Source organism: Rutidosis leptorrhynchoides, chromosome 9 (genome assembly GCF_046630445.1).
Source record: "Rutidosis leptorrhynchoides isolate AG116_Rl617_1_P2 chromosome 9, CSIRO_AGI_Rlap_v1, whole genome shotgun sequence".
Lineage (NCBI taxonomy): Eukaryota > Viridiplantae > Streptophyta > Magnoliopsida > Asterales > Asteraceae > Rutidosis > Rutidosis leptorrhynchoides.
In genome coordinates, this window is record NC_092341.1 from 31822540 (window position 1) to 31839638 (window position 17099).

Sequence of the window (17099 nt, forward strand, 5' to 3'; positions counted from 1 at the left end):
ATTTTAATGAGAATTTCTCTTTGGTTGGTCGTGGATTAAACCAATAGCAATATTGGATATAACCACGTTATATTCTCGTGTTATATTTTTTTTTTCGTTCTTGCTAGTTTCTTCGTGTTCATCATTATTATTCGTTTATTGTCTCGTGGGTTGATAACTTGGGGTTATCAAGTTCTTGTTGGGGCTCACTAAAAATTCCTAACACTTGGAGCCGTTGCGTGTGATCGTGGTGTGTCGGTTTTATACCTGACAATTGACAATTGGGACTCATAATCTCAAATTTGGGTCGGTTGGGTCAAACTTTCGGGTCATTGGGTCTTGAGAAAAAATAGGCCTAGCAACGTAAATTAAAACTTAAAAAAAGGTCCAAATGATTTCCCTCCAACCTATTGGATCTTACACAAAAATATAAAGGAACGGGTCTAGGGGTACCAATTCCCAAAGCTTAATAAATAGAGATATGTCTAATGGGTCTTGTGAATGGGTCAAGTGGGTCGAGCATAGTGAGTTTCATCTGCTAAACATTTATGAAAGCACTGGTTATATCATAACTCGAATCATCCACATGAAAATTCATGTAAAAGTTGCTAATTCTACTTCGCAAAAAGAACCAAAATGGAATTGGCTATTTATTATGTGAATTAACATTTCCTTATATATATAATTCGTAATAATAAAAATAACCAAAATTGTATAATAAATGTAAAAAAAAAATTGACCCGTTTGGACCAATAGACCCTTGGCCCGTTTCGACCCGTTATCCATCCTGACCCATGACCCATTTCAACCCAAAATCATTTTGACCCGATATCCAAACCTACATGAACTGACCCGTTTGGACCAATCTCATCCACATGAAAAATCATGTAAAAGTTGCTAATTCTATTTTCCAAAAAGAACCGAAATAGAATTGGCTATTTATTATGTGTATTAACATTTCCTTATATATATAATTCGTAATTCGTAATAATAACCAAATGAATATAATAAATGTAAAAATATGTTGACCCGTTTAGACTATTATACCTCTGGCCCATTTTGACCCGTTACCCTGACCCATTTGGACCCGTTTAATATTTTTGACCCGTTTGACCCATGACCCATTCCAATCCAAAATCATTTTGACCCGTTATCCAAACCAACCCGGCCTGACCCGTTTGCAAGGTATAGTCAGTTTATATGAAATAGTTCGAGAATGTTGAGGATGCTCTAAACAAGTTTGGGATGCCTAGTGGTGAAAAGGTTAAAACTGCTGGGGATGATGTGTTGGAGCCAAGCATGGGTGCTAATTAAGGGGTCATTTAAATTTGTTCAAAGCCAGATAGATTCATGAAGAAAGTTCAAAGCTTTTGTTTTTGTTGGTGACCCAAAAGAAGATACTGCTAACCAGCAAGGCAAGTTTATTCAAATTTTGTAATACATATGAAAATATCAAAAGCATGAGAACTAACACTTCAGAACATGTCTATTGTCTATAAATATAGAAAACCAGCCCAAGATATTCTTTACAAAAATCAAATAAACATAATTGTAAACTGGGATCTGTTATCCTTAGGTTCGAGTCAAATACAAAATCAGGTACTTCCCTGTATCTAAGAAATTTTTAAACTATTAGGCACATCACTCACCCATAAAGAATGAACCTTCAGTTTTTGATTCAGTCATTATATTATAGTTTTAAATCTCTAATTTAAATAATAAATACCAAAGACAAAACCAGACTCATATTTTAGTATTTACTGAGACAGAGTTAGTTATTGCTCCTATGGGTAATCAACCAACTTCAATACACAACTTTAACATGAAACATCAGATGAATATTTTCTCAAACAACTCTACTATATAAACACAGAAAGAAAACTAATATAAATTCATCTCATGAACTACCATGTCACATGAAATTAATTAAACCCCTAGTAGCTCTATTAGTCTTACATATTCTAACAAATATGGAAATAGTTACAAAGAAACAAGGTTAACTTAATAAATAAAGAGCCAAAAAACTCTTACAGTATTAATTTCAAACAATTGAACCAGAGATGAGTAGCTAGCTAGCTAGCTAGGCTCTACCAGTTTGGTTTCAACTCAAGTGAATAAAAAGTGTCATCCCATATGCCAAGATTACTTGGGCAGTCATCATCTGTTAAAATCTCCCATTTATCATTATCGATATTCTTGAACTCAATATCTTTTTCGTCTGACTTTTTCTTAGCCATCATTCCACTTATCACAGGCTTAAAGAAGTCACAAAATTCTTCCTTAGGAGTGTATATGGTTACGTATTTGGGATGGCAAAGAGTAATAAGTGCATCAAAAAATGACAGATGCCCCTGCAATTTTTCAGGCGTATATGCGTAATATGATAACTGTTGCACGTTAGTAGATGGAACTGTGAACCTTATTTCGCGATCCTCATTATCTATGTTCAGCCCTTTATTATGTATAATATTGCTTATTTCGATATCAAATTTGCTTGATAGATTGAGTAGTTCCCTCATCGTAAGGAAGAATGAATGATCAACAGGAACAAACAAATCTAGTTCAAGCTTGATATATTCAGGACCATTAATAGATGGAAACACAAGACTAGGCATTACTCTGCCACTGAAACTAAAATGATGTAAATTTGGAGCATTGACTTGTATATCAAACATCTCACTTACAGGAATTATGAGGGTCAGTCGTTTCAATGAAGAACTTGTGAAATCCCACCTTTTTGAAGTCCAATCCCGAATTACAAGGTCCAAAATCTCGAGAGAATGTAATTTTGATTTGATCATGTCAAGAAATTCGACGTCTATGGTCACACCATGTAATGATAATTTAGTCACACTCGTTAATGAGGCCATGTTGAATTTCGTTATAGGTTCAGTCCAAGATAACCGCACAAAGTAGTCAAACAAGCGAAGATTAGGGACATCTTCAATTTTCCAAACATCAAATTGTTGGAAGCTTTGACGAGCCCAACACACCCACTATAGAGGACCTAGGTTATACTCACCCACTACAACAACACTTTGACGTTGGTTAGCCTTTAATTTTATGAATCCTTAGTGCACAATAATGCTTAGGCGACAGTGTCGACCATATATTATTCAGGCGGTATAACCGACCATGTATCACTTAGGCGGCAGAGCCGACCATATAATAAAAATAACACAAGTGCACTAAGAACTTAAACACGAACTAAGGCTTAACCGGGAAACTTAGCAAGAACACTTTTATTAATACAAAATACAATTACAATATTACTTACTTACAAGTTTTCTCTTCTCGAACTCACACTCTTCTTACTTCTTCACAACTCACACAACTTGCACACAAATGAAATCCTCACCCATATTTATACTACTCCATGGAAGTTTCTAGAAACTAGATATTTCCATGGATAAATTAATATCTAGATATTTCTATAAAAATATCTAGATTTTTCTTTTCTAGATTTTTCTTTCATTTTCTAATATCTAGATATTTTCTTATACATATTAATATCTAGATATTTTACATATATACATCTACTAATTCCATATTTTATAATACCAAATTTGCATTGTATTTTAACACTCCCCCTCAATGCAAATTTTCTTCCAACGACGTCTTGCAGACCATTCCAAGTGCTTCTCTGAATTTTGTAAACTTTGGTTTATTTAGGCTCTTGGTGAATATATTTGCAACTTGTTCATCTGTCTTTGTTGGCATCATCTTGATTTTCCCTTCAAGGACCTTCTCGCGAACATAATGATAGTGCACTTCTATATGTTTTGTTCTTGCATGAAAGACTGGATTCTCTGCTAGACGTATAGCTGATAGGTTATCGCAGAAAAGCTTTACTTGATAATCAGTTGGTTGGTGAAGATCTTCCATTAGTTGCTTCAACCAAGTAATTTCTTGTGTTACTGATGCTGCCGATCGATATTCTGCTTCAGTGCTTGATAAGGATACTGTTGGTTGTCTCTTGCTACACCATGATATTACTCCCGATTCAAGACTAAACATGTATCCAGTTGTTGGCCATCGTGTATCATAGTTTCCAGCATAATCGGCGTCACAATATCCAGTCACACGACATTCTTTTGTTTTCTTGTATAAAATACCAAAGTTGATAGTGCCTTTAACATACCTTAAGATGCGTCGTACAACATCAAGGTGAGGCTTCTTCGGATTGCACATGTATCGACTAACCACTCCAACTGCATAAGATATGTCTGGCCGGCTTAGTGTGAGATAAATAAGACTTCCGACCAACTTTCGATACATGGTAACATCTTGAAGACTTTTTCCTTCATCTGCTCGTAGTTTTGTATTCGGATCCATCGGAGTTGAGATAGGTTTGCAATTAAGCATTCCGTACTTTTGTAAAAGATCTCATGCATATTTCTGTTGTCCCAGAAATAATCTTTCTCTTTTCTGCTCTATTTCGAGTCCAAGAAAATGTTTGAGTTCTCCAAGCTCCTTCATATGAAATCTGATAGACAGATTCTCTCTTGTCCTTTGGATCTCCTCATAGTGATCTCGCGTGATGATTAAGTCATCCACATATACTAGCACTATGGCTAGTTTTCCTTGATCATGTTTTACAAATAAACTAGAATCTGAAGGAGCAACTGTGAAACCACTTTGTACCAAGAACTCATCAATATTCCCGTACCAAGCTCTTGGAGCCTGCTTCTTTAATTTGCAGACATGCTCGGGATGGATTTTGTTCTCAAAGCCTCTTGGTTGATCCATATAAATGTCTTTGTCAAGTTCTCCATGTAAGAAAGCGTTCTTGACATCCATCTGCCACAGCTTCCAAGATTTGCTAGCGGCTAAAGCTAGTAGAGCTCGAATTGTTGTGATCTTCGCCACTGGACTAAACGTTTCTTCATAATCCAGCCCATATTGTTGAGAAAAACCTCTAGCAACAAGTCGAGCTTTATGCCTTTCAATGGAGCCATCTGATCGAGTCTTCACCTTGTAAACCCATTTACAAGATATTGATTTTACATCTTTTGGCTTTGGAACTAAACTCCATGTCTGGTTTTCTTTTAGTGCATTAATTTCTTCTTCCATCGCTTTCTGCCAATCTCGACTTTGCGCTGCTTCTTCATAAGTAGAAGGCTCAATAGGCATTGATTCATCCACATGAGCAGCATTGGCATACCTTGGATTAGGTTGTCTCGACCTTGTTGATCTCCTTAATTCTTGTGCATGCTCCTCGACTTTCTTTTGGCTTGGACGAACCTCCTCGGATATAGATTGATGTACACCAGTTTTCCATGGACTCGTTTCCTTAGAGTACGACTCTTCTCCTTCTTTTATTGGATCCAATATCTGCTCTTTAGGTTCTTCTTTTTTTCTGGACCTTCTTCTAATCCATGAGATTCTGGAAGCTCTGTCTTTTGAGGTGACCACCATGAAGAAGCTTCATCAAATACCACATTTCTTGAAGTATGGCACTTTCCAGTATTTGGATCACAACATCTCCAACCTTTTCTTGAATCATCATAACCAACAAAAATGCACCGAATTGCCTTCTTATCAAATTTGCTTCGTAGATGATCTGGTACGAAGACGTAGCATACACATCCAAAAACCTTGAGATGGTTGACGGTTGGCTTGATCTTCCATAATCTTTCATACGGTGAAATATGCCCCAACTTTATTTGTGGAAGCCTATTTATCACGTATGATGCCGTTCTCATACATTCAGCCCAAAATCTTCCTGGCACATTCTTACCATGAAGCATACTTCTACAAGTTTCGGCAAGGTGACGATTCTTGCGTTCAGCGACTCCATTCTGTTGTGGAGTATTGGGACAAGTTAATTGTCTTCTAATCTTGTGCTTCTCAAGATAGATATTGAACTCAGTCGATAAATATTCTCCTCCATTATCTGTGCGTAAGCACCTAATCTTATTATTGAGCTCACTTTCTATCTTCTTCTTGAACTCTTTAAACATCTGAAAAGTCTCCGACTTTTCCTTCATGAAGTAAACCCACACATACCATGAGAAGTCATCAATGAATGTCACCATATACTTCATTCCTCCAAGTGATGTTTGTTTCACTGGGCCAAAGACATCTGAGTGTATGAGCTCTAGTGGTGTCTTGGACTGATGTTGTGACTCCTTGAATGGAAATTGGTGAGCTTTTCCAAATTGACATCCAGCACATATTGTATCTGTTCGGATATCAATTTGAGGAAGCCCATTTACTATGTGTTTCACCATCATCTCCTTTAACTTGTTGTAGCCCACATGCCCAAGATGTTCATGCCAAAGATCAGCCGTCTCATTCTTTCGAGTCTTATCCACATATGCTGTTTCAGCAGATAGTACATAGACCGACTCTATTCTTCTTCCTTGCATAATTGGATTGCCAACCACCTTCACTCTCTTGAATACGGACACATCATCTGGTCCAAAGAGCACATAATTCCCTTCTGCTGTCAATTGTGGTACTGATAGTAAATTCTTCTTTAGGCCAGGGACAAGATACACCTTCTCGAGTTGGAGCTTATGAGAGTCGCCTTCACTTGGAATTATTGTCTTTCCAATGTGAGAAATAGACAACCTTGAATTGTTGGCTGTCAACACGACTCTCTTTCCTTTGTAATCCTCCATTTCTTGCAGCTTCGTCCTATCGTTGGTCATATGATTTGAGCACCCAGAATCGATGATCCAATCATCTTTGTAGTTTATTTTTGACTTTAAAGTTGTTGTAAGAGCTTGATCATCTATGTCAGTTTCAACAGAGAGTCCAGCTTCTGCATCTCATGTTTCCTCATTAATGGTTGCTTCGAATGTGACCTCTTTCTTCTCATCTCTTGCGGCGGCCACATTTCCTTCGAAAGTTCGCCTTCTGGAGAATCTACAATCTCGAGCAAAATGACCCTTCTTGCCACAATTGAAGCATTCACCATTCTTTCTCTTATCATTTTCCCCGTATTGTTGGCGATGATCTCTTCTTCCTTGTTGAGCTCCCCCTGAAGCATTTCCTTTTGATTTTGGGTGACCCTTCCACCCATATGTTTTACTTTCTTTTATCGCCTCTTGTCTTCGAGATGTTGCTTTCTTCTTATTGGTGAAGAGTGCGTCTTCTCCGTCTTTTATGGTTACTTCATTCATCTGCTTGGCTAATGCCTCTTGATTAGCCAATAAATTCTCCAGCTCTATTAATGATGGTTGAGTAGGCCATCCTCTCACAGCGGCTATAAATCCATTATACTCGGACCTTAAGCCATGGATGATAATTCTCTTCATCCTTGCATCACTCACTTTCTCTTCAGGAGCAAGTTGAGATATCTCACGACAAATAGATTTCACCTTGGTGAAATACTGAGAAATAGATAGACTTTCTTGTGAGATACCTGCGAGCTCATTTTCCAAGAGCTGGAGGCGTGCTTCATTCTTCTTTGAAAACAATTTTTCAAAAGTTTCCCAAGCGGCCTTTGGTGTTTTCTCGTCACGAATGTGCTCCAATAGATCCTCCTCGATTGTAGTCTTCAATATAAATAATTCCTTCCCGGCCTTGATGTTCCATTTTCTCAAGGCTTCGGCATTTTCTTTCGGTGGAGGCGTTGTGTCACTGCCATCAACTATTTCCCATAAATCCTGTCCTTGTAGGTAGGATTCTATACAAGTTCGCCAATAACCATAGTTGTGGTTATTGAGACTCTTGATTCCACTGCTCCTACTTGCAAGATCTGTCATCATGACGTCCAACGTCCGATAAGCTTGGTCCCTGACCGATGAGCTTTCACAGTTCCTAACTGTGCTCCGACAGAATCTCCCTTAGAGCCTTGGTGAAAACAAGTCGATGTAAACGTCCAACGTTTACCGATGAGTACCTCCACTAGCAATGGTCCCGAACGACCCGCTCTGATACCAATTGTTGGAAGCTTTGACGAGCCCAACACACCCATTATAGAGGACCTAGGTTATACTCACTCACTACACCAACACTTTGACGTTGGTTAGCCTTTAATTTTATGAATCCTTAGTGCACAATAATGCTTAGGCGACAGTGTCGACCATGTATTATTCAGGCGGTATAACCGACCATGTATCACTTAGGCGGCAGAGCTGACCATATAATAAAAATAACACAAGTGCACTAAGAACTTAAACACAAACTAAGGCTTAACCGGGAAACTTAACAAAGAACACTTTTATTAATACAAAATACAATTAAAATATTACTTACTTACAAGTTTTCTCTTCTCGAACTCACACTCTTCTTACTTCCTCACAACTCTCACAACTTGCACACAAATGAAATCATCACCCATATTTATACTACTCCATGGAAGTTTCTAGAAACTAGATATTTCCATGGATAAATTAATATCTAGATATTTCTATACAAATATCTAGATTTTTCTTTTCTAGATTTTTCTTTTCTAGATTTTTCTTTCATTTTCTAATATCTAGATATTTTCTTATACGTATTAATATCTAGATATTTTACATATATACATCTACTAATTCCATATTTTATAATACCAAATTTGTATTGTATTTTAACACAAATGGTATATCTGTTATTAACTTCAGTTCTTGAAGATAACAAAGATTTCTTAACTTAAATGTCTTCATCTCAGAGCGAAGTGAAAGGACTATTTTCTCAAGTAAGATACAAGTAGAGAATAAGGTATCAAGTAGCTCTTCACTTATCTCCACATCTTCCAACTTGAGTAACCGTAGGTTCAGACAGTTGATCACAGGATTGCAGCTCACAGCTTCAATTGGACCGAATTATTTCAATAAATCAAAAAAAAAAAATCAAAAAAAATAGGGTTTCTTTGTTTAGGAGTTCGTTGAGTGTGATTGATGAAATCGCAGCTAATTTTGGTGTGTTTTGGACTGAATTAGGTTGCGCAATACTATGTAGTATCGTGCGTATTGTACGATTTGGAAGTTCACCGGAATTAGTCACCGAACTTACATTTGCCACAAACAAACTTTAAGCGAAGTACGAGAAACGATGATGATACAGGAATAGTTACGTGACCTAATTTTAATTTTAGTGGACTTAAATGGAATTTGCTGACCGAATTAAATTTGTTATTGGGCTCAAGTTTAGTTGGGCTGTGAAAAATTATTTAAAATATAAAATTGAGTAATTGTTGGGCTTAGGAATCCGACAGAAAACATCATTAATGTCAAAATTACCCCCCTCTACTTTTTTTATATACTTCTTTTGAACATTCTTAGATTAAATACACAATACAATATAATGGTTGAAATAAAATAATCAATATCGCCGGCCTAAAACCAAATAATAATCAATAAATCTAAATTCAAAATGGTTGAAATCTTAGAAACTGAAGAACCGACTACAATCACGGGAGAAGAATCAAGGCCGTTGATGTCAGAATCAAAGACTCAATCTAAATCAGTACGAACTAAAGTACCGGAAGTAGAGGTTCATCTATTCCGTTGCGGTGAAGGTCCAATAGATACATTCAAATCGAGTTTAGGTGGCTGGGATCAAGATCAGCTTGAAGTTAGAGATATATTAGATAAATATGGGTTCAAATATGTGTATGCTTTTAATACGCAATCAGATATATTAGAGGTGTTCCGATTAGGTTTAACCCTAGAAATGGAAGATCTATACTTCCGTACAAGGACGGGTCTGTTATTTATATCGATGGTGAACCTAAGGTACTTTTGAAACTCTTAATTTTGTTTTCCTCCATTTTGATTGATCATTGTTTCTTACTGAGTCAAAATTGCTGATGTTATCTATAGATATTGATTGATGCTTATTACTGTTTTAGTTATAAGTCCTTGTTTAAAGCATAATAGGAATGCAATAATTCGGGTGTGTTTAACTATCGGTGTGCTTTAGATTCGAGCATCACATCAGGCTACATTTATACGAATGCACACTACAAGAAAAATGGGTTTTAGTGACGAGGGCTTTTTGGTCACTAATCATACAAAAATGGTCACTAAGTTAATTTAGTGACCAAAATTATTTGGTCACTCTTCGTCACTATAGGTCCGTCACAAAATTTAATTAGAGACCAAAATCTCAAATTGGTCACTATAGTGACTAATATATCATGGTCACTTTTTATGGTCACTATTATTAGTGACTAAAATATGGTCACTCACCTCGGTCGTTTGTGACCAAAAAAGTGGTCACTCATATTGACGGTTTATGACCAAAAAATGGTCACTCACATTGAACATTTATGACCAAAAAATTGGTCACACACATTGAACGTTTGTGACTAAAAAGTGGTCACTAATTTTGATCTTTATGACTAAAAAGTGATCACTCAAATTGAACGCTTGTGACCAAAAAATGGTCACTCATTTTTGACCATTTGTGACTAAAACATGGTCCCTGATTTTAATCAATTGACTAAATAATGGTCACTCATATCACTATTTGTGATCAAATATGCTCATAAATAATGGTCACTCAGCACTATTTGATTCATCATTTTCTACAGCCTGGTAACAAATATATATAACAAATCATTTAAACATAAAAACCCAAACTAATAAGTATTCATATAACCAAGTTTAAACTATCAACTAATACAACTAGTTATAGAACCAAGCATGTACTTGCTAATCCCTCATCGAATAGTTTTTCAACTTCAATTACAAAATCACAAAACCATCGGCAATAATAAAGAAGAAAGATATAAGACTACGCTGCACTAGATCTCTTCTTGGCCAAGCTTTTACTAAGCTTCTCCCACTGATGTTTAGTACCCTGCAGACAATATTAAAAAGCTGATAAAAACAGGGGTTTGATTCATCATAAAACTACACAGCATACATCGAAAATAATACAATCAAGAAGTAGACTATGCAATCATATTGACTATGACTAATATTTACTATTAATCACCAACAGCACCTTGAATTGAGCTTCAATGATTATGCAACCTGATGTTATATGATAAACACCTGGAATTATATGATGGGGTTTTGGTACCTAATGGTCAATGCCCTTATAAAGCATACCTAACGTTTCTTTAAACAAAATTTTCACTACACCCACTATAAGGTGAATTTCAAGAACTAGTGTAAGCCAAACTTCCTAAGCTCTAAATAATTACGCCATACAAGCCATTTCTACACATAATTCAAAGTAAAAATGCAAATTTTTAAGATTCATTTGAACTTACAGTATCTTGAGGTTGCAATTTAGTTAACCGGACTAACTCCTCTCTCATAAATTTCATTTCCTCCTTCATGTACTTTTGCTCCTCGAGAAATTGAGATTGCTCTTGTTGAAACCCCCAAACTAATCCCTCTAAAGCTGTTAACCGTTCCTCCAAAACTGTTGATCTTTTCTTTTCAGACTCTACCTCCATTCTTAAATTCTCTATAGCCAAAACCTATTTTCAATTAAGTCTAACTGAATATCAAATTAAAGCCTATTCTGAATCAGTACAATCATCTTGAGACGACTCCTCTTTGAATTAAGTCTAACTGAATATTAATTTAAAGCCTATTCCGAATCAGTACAATCATCTTCATCTTCAGAAAACTCCTCTTCTTGAGAAGACTAAATCTGAAGAGTCAATAAATCCTTCATCATCGAGGCTTTGACAATCACCACCAATGGTTGATAAATCCGGAATTTCGAGTGGGACAGTAACTCCACCTCTTGTTAGGGGTGCCTTATCCATATTTAAATCAATACCCGAATTTAAAACAGGCTCTTGTTCTTGAAATACTTCTTCCAAAGGAATATCATATAGTGCACAAGGGATACTGCTTTCAACAACATGCCAATTTCTTCCCAACTTTAAATCAGGCACATAAAAAACTTGTTTAGCTTGTGATGCAAGAATGTATGGTTGATCTCTATACCATTTTCGAGATGTATTGATGCTAGTTGCTCTAGACTCTTTGTCAACCTACAGCCCATTTCGATCATCAATCTTAAACCAATCACATTTGAATACTAACACTCGTTTATTGTCACCCAAGTATTCCAACTCTAACACTTCTTGTAATATCCCATAGAAGTCAATAATGTTTGTTTTATGACAACCTTGCACTATTACTCCACTATTTTGAGTCTTCATATTCTTTTCACGACTTTGGGTGTGAAACCTATACCCATTCACCATACATCCACTATATTGATTCACTGAATGTGATGGTCCATGTGACAATATCCGAATTTCTGGTGCAAATAATTGTTGACGAGTACTTCCCTAAAGTAAAAACCATAAATGAGTCAGATTAACAAACTTTAGAATTGTAACATCCCGCCTATTTCCGTTTACTTTTCCGTTATACTACTTTAAACTCCGTTATATGTTTATAACATCTCCCGTTAACACGCGTTTCAAATTATCTTGTTTAGGTAATTTAACGCACCCGATTATAACTTGAGGGACTAGTTTCGCCAACAAGACAAAGAGGTGACTAGCTTTGACTAAGTCAACCTCCTTATCTTCTTCCTTTTCATTTCTTTCTTCTTTTCTTTCACTACTTACATATTTTCTCTAAATTCTCCATAAAGCAAATCATCATCCATAATAAATCGATCAAGCTTCGAGCCAAACAAATTACATATTTGAACTCCTCGTGATCTCCTCTTCGATTCCATACCAATCTCATTGCATTTGGGTAACTTTCTAAAATCACTAATTTTTGTGTTCTTGAGATTTTTGAGTTACAAGGTTGTTAATTAGTGTCTATGGCTCTAGTCTAACAAGATTATGTGTTTGAATTGCTTGATTGTTGTTTGGAAGTAACTTGCATGAACTAGCAAAATGGGTGTGTTTAATCTTGAGTTTTAGATGATTAAATGTTGTTAAATGTTGTTAATGCATGTATTAAATGTGCTCCTAGTGTTACTAGCTTCATTTTGATGTATAGGTTGCATGAGAAAACTCTAAGAACTTGTTTAGTGATTTTTGGTGGAATTGAGCTAGGGTTTAATGAACTTGAAATGATTATTTGATGCATTGATTGCCATGATTTGTTGTTAGTAAGTTGTTAGTTGTATTGTATGCTCAATTACCTACAAAATGGCATGTCATATGTATGCATTGAATGCCCGAATCATTAAATGTGCATTGGTGAGTTTGAAGCATTAATGTGTGCATTGAATGATCACTTGGTTTGAAAACTCGGTTGTTACAAATGAGGTTTTTGATTGATGAATTGTGTTTAGTTGCATTCTACGTCAACAGAGCTTTCCAACGATATAAGGTGCGAGTCCTAAGTGTTAGCGGTTTGTGTTTTATGCACAAAAAGGTTTTGGATTGAAACTTGAACATTTGGGACTGGCCAGGCACCAGCACCCGGCCTTTGCCGCGGCGCGGCCCCTTCCTGTCGCGGCGCGACATATAAGGGGGCCAGGTTCTGACCTCCTTGTCCCAAATGTGAAAAATGTTTGGCACGTTCTAGACCTCCAATTCACATGCAATTTGTTCTAACATGCTTATATATGAATAATTAGCATAGAAAATTTGTTCGGGACCCGACCCGAACATGTTGACTTTTTCGTTGACTTTGACCGACCAAAGTTTGACTTTTTGTCAAACTTAACCAATTGATTATGCAATCTTTCTAACTTGTTTCTATACATGTATCTTGCATGAAACTTGACTATTTGCTTCACATGCTTCATAATCGAGTCGTATTGAGCCATAGGACTAATTGAACAACTTTGACCCTCCGTGACTATCGTTATTGACACAACCTAATTGTTTAGGTCGAGACTAGCGTTGTCCTTAGCGCACATTACTTGTTGAAGTACTTATTTGCTCTTGCAATCAAAGGTGAGATCATAGTCCCACTTTTACTCTTTTATACTTATATTTGGGATGAGAAAACATAAACGTTTCATTTTACAAAGTGAACACAAGTGCGAAAACAAACATTCTACGTACGAGTTAGAACAAAAATCCTCAATTCAATTATCATTAGTTACACTTGCAGGGTGTAAGCGAGAACTTATGTTGTGTGGCCATACGGGTTTGACAAACCCTCATTCGGACGGTTCGCTACCGTTAATCGGATGAAATATATTTTCGGGGATAAGTGTATGTTCTGACACTATATTAATGGGGTTTCGTGATAGTTAAGCCTTGATAATTGGGTGCTCGTGATATCAACTTTTAGAATGGTTTATTATTATTTCAACGTGACAACACTTGTGGTTCAACTTACTTACTCATTTACTTACTTACTAAACCTATGATTTCACCAACGTTTTCGTTGACAGATTCTCTATGTTTTTCTCAGGTCCTTGAACTTAAGTGATACATGCTTCCGCTCATACTTTTGATACTTGCATTGGATGTCGAGTATACTTGCATACGTGGAGCGTCTTTTTGGCTACTTTAAACTATGTCGCACGTGTTTCATATGAACTATAACTTTTGATATGTACTTGTCTTGGGAATTACTTTTGTAAACATTGAAACATCCTTTTATGAAATGAATGCGACATATTTTCGGTCAAACTTTGTTATAAATGCTTATGACCATGAAATGGGACCATACGTAGATGACGCCGTCACTTGACGATTTGTCGGGGTCGCTACAAGTGGTATCAGAGCCTTGGTTGTAGGGATTTAGAGTTCATTGGTGTCAACCCCGAGTCATAGGGTACATTGGTGGGTCTAGACTACAACCGGCATATAGACTTGACATAGGAATTACTTGACTACATGTGCATTTATACTCGAGCTCTCTTACTCATATCTACTCTTATTCTATCTAAATCTTGCGTTGTATAATTTAATTGACACGCCACCTTGACTATATGTGGTAATGTCGAATGCACATATGAATTAGGGTAATATAATTTCCGGGATTATATTACGGTGACTCATATGAACATGCCGACATTATGACATAAAGAATTTAAGGCGAGTCAAGGATAATTTTCTCTCCATCTTTATTCCATATCACGGTTAGTATCATTTAGAATACTAACCCACGGTATTCTTTTGTTTTGAAGGAACAATGCCTCCTCGTCGTGCGCCACGTCGTGAAACTCCCGAACAAGCCTTGCAACGCATGATAGCCACCGCCGTGGATGCGGCCATGGCCGGTCACTCGTCCAACAACAACAATAACAACAACCACAACAATAACAACCAAGGAGCCGGTAACTAGCGAAGGGTGCTCCTACAAAGCTTTCACGGGGTGCAAACCTCACACTTACGAAGATTCTTTGGAAATTCTTTGGAATTAATGATAGAGTTGGCAAAACTTTTCTAAAGATATCAAGCAAGGCATCAAAGGATTTGATAGACCAACCACTCATTGTCTTTAAATGTAAAATAGCAACAATGAAGGAAAATTTTGAATAATTTTTACAACCTCTATAGAGTTATTGCCTTGAATCTTAATGGTCAAATACTGCATATCTATGATCAAAAGATCGTAGGCAGTTAATGAGGAACTGGTGGAGTAGTTGAATATATATATATATATATATATATATATATATATATATATATATATATATATATATATATATATATATATATATATATATATATATGCTTATATAAGATTATAAGTATAAATATAGAGAAATAGAAATTACTAAGGGGCGAGGAGAAATGTAGCATGATCATGGTCAGTAAATTGACACTTATGAAAGTAAGGTGTTATGTAGTGAACGGATGCATCTATTGAAACTATAGGGCTCACCTGCATATATTAATTGATTTCATGATTGTAAAATTCCGTTGGGAGCTGTAGATTAACGGGCTTTATCGACCAATTGCATGTCAATGGTCACACTGTTTTTCTGAATCACTGAATGTTGATTATTGTAAGAAAATAACAAGACCTTGTCTTAATGAGAAAGGATGAATTCCCAGTCTAAGGATGGAGGGTTTTGAATTTGTGCTACATTGATGGTGACTACAGAGTCATATTCATATCTATGACAAGTTATCTAGATTTTTAGATGACTTTTTATCTCCTTTATTTATACATTAGCATTGAGTTTCTTTGATTGTGACTTCAATCTTTAAACTTTTTGCTAACTGAGACTCATCCATTAATGCACGTATTTTACATGAATGTGGTACAACACCGATTTTATATGTGTGTGATTTTATGTTTTATGCACTAAATTTTCAGTTTCAACTTAAAAGTAAGTACTCTATGTATGAATTTTTCAAAATATTTATGGGTTTCAGGATTCGTTGATAAAGCCAATCACCAGGATCTTAATTGGAGTGGCGGTATTGACTGCGATGATTATTCTGGTTAAGGAGACTCCAAGATGGGCTAAGAAGTTGAACTTCACCGGTGTTAACTTCAGTGTCCCTCCGTGGGTCCTAGCTTGCGTGGTTATTGTTTTCACTCGTTTGAGTAAGAGAACCAGGGATTTCTTTAAAAGTCGTTGAACTTTAAGCCCATTTTGGCACGTGATAATCGGATTCAATTTTCATAAGATGGTCATGTGATAAATGTTCAGTTTATAGTCTATTGTTATTAAACAGCCAAAATTTTACATTTTGTATATGAACCAATGTTTCGTGCTTATTCGGTTGAATACTAATTGCTGAAAACCATTATCCTCCAGTAATTAAATTATGCACATATATAGTATATATACATACATTTGTATACCCACTGTTAATGAGTAAAGATACATTTCCTTTATAATTTTTTTTTTTTTTTTTTTTTTTTTTTTTTGGGAATAAGCAGAAAATAAAATTAAATTTGATTGAGAAAATCTAACAGTGTTACAATATTAAGTTAGACCTGACAACGTGTGATTAATAGATCATATGATGTATTTAACACGTCTATTGAAGCTAACCCCAATCGCCACTCATTACATTGTACAAATTATAAACAAATTGAGAACTAATACTTGTGAAACTACTTTTGAAGCCCCTAACAAGTTGACCCTACCTAAAATGTCTCCGAAAAGTCTTTGAAGTCCCAAAAAACAACCAGGAACCCGATTGCACCCAATCGGCACTAGCCACCGCAAACCACAATATTGAGACCATACCCACTTGTTGACACCAACTTTTTGTCCCTAATTACTTTCTAAAGCATATAAAGCTTACTTATGAGTTATGACACCAGAAGACAATATAGTTTCAAGTTTCTTATTTTAGTTTGAAATATTATAGCAGCCTG

General features: G+C 36.0%; 1 pseudogene; it reads left to right on the plus strand.

Annotated features, from left to right (window-relative positions):
• Nucleotides 1-9288: 9288 nt before the first annotated feature.
• On the plus strand, nt 9289-16351 carry LOC139867910 (uncharacterized; annotated as a pseudogene).
• Nucleotides 16352-17099: the final 748 nt, after the last annotated feature.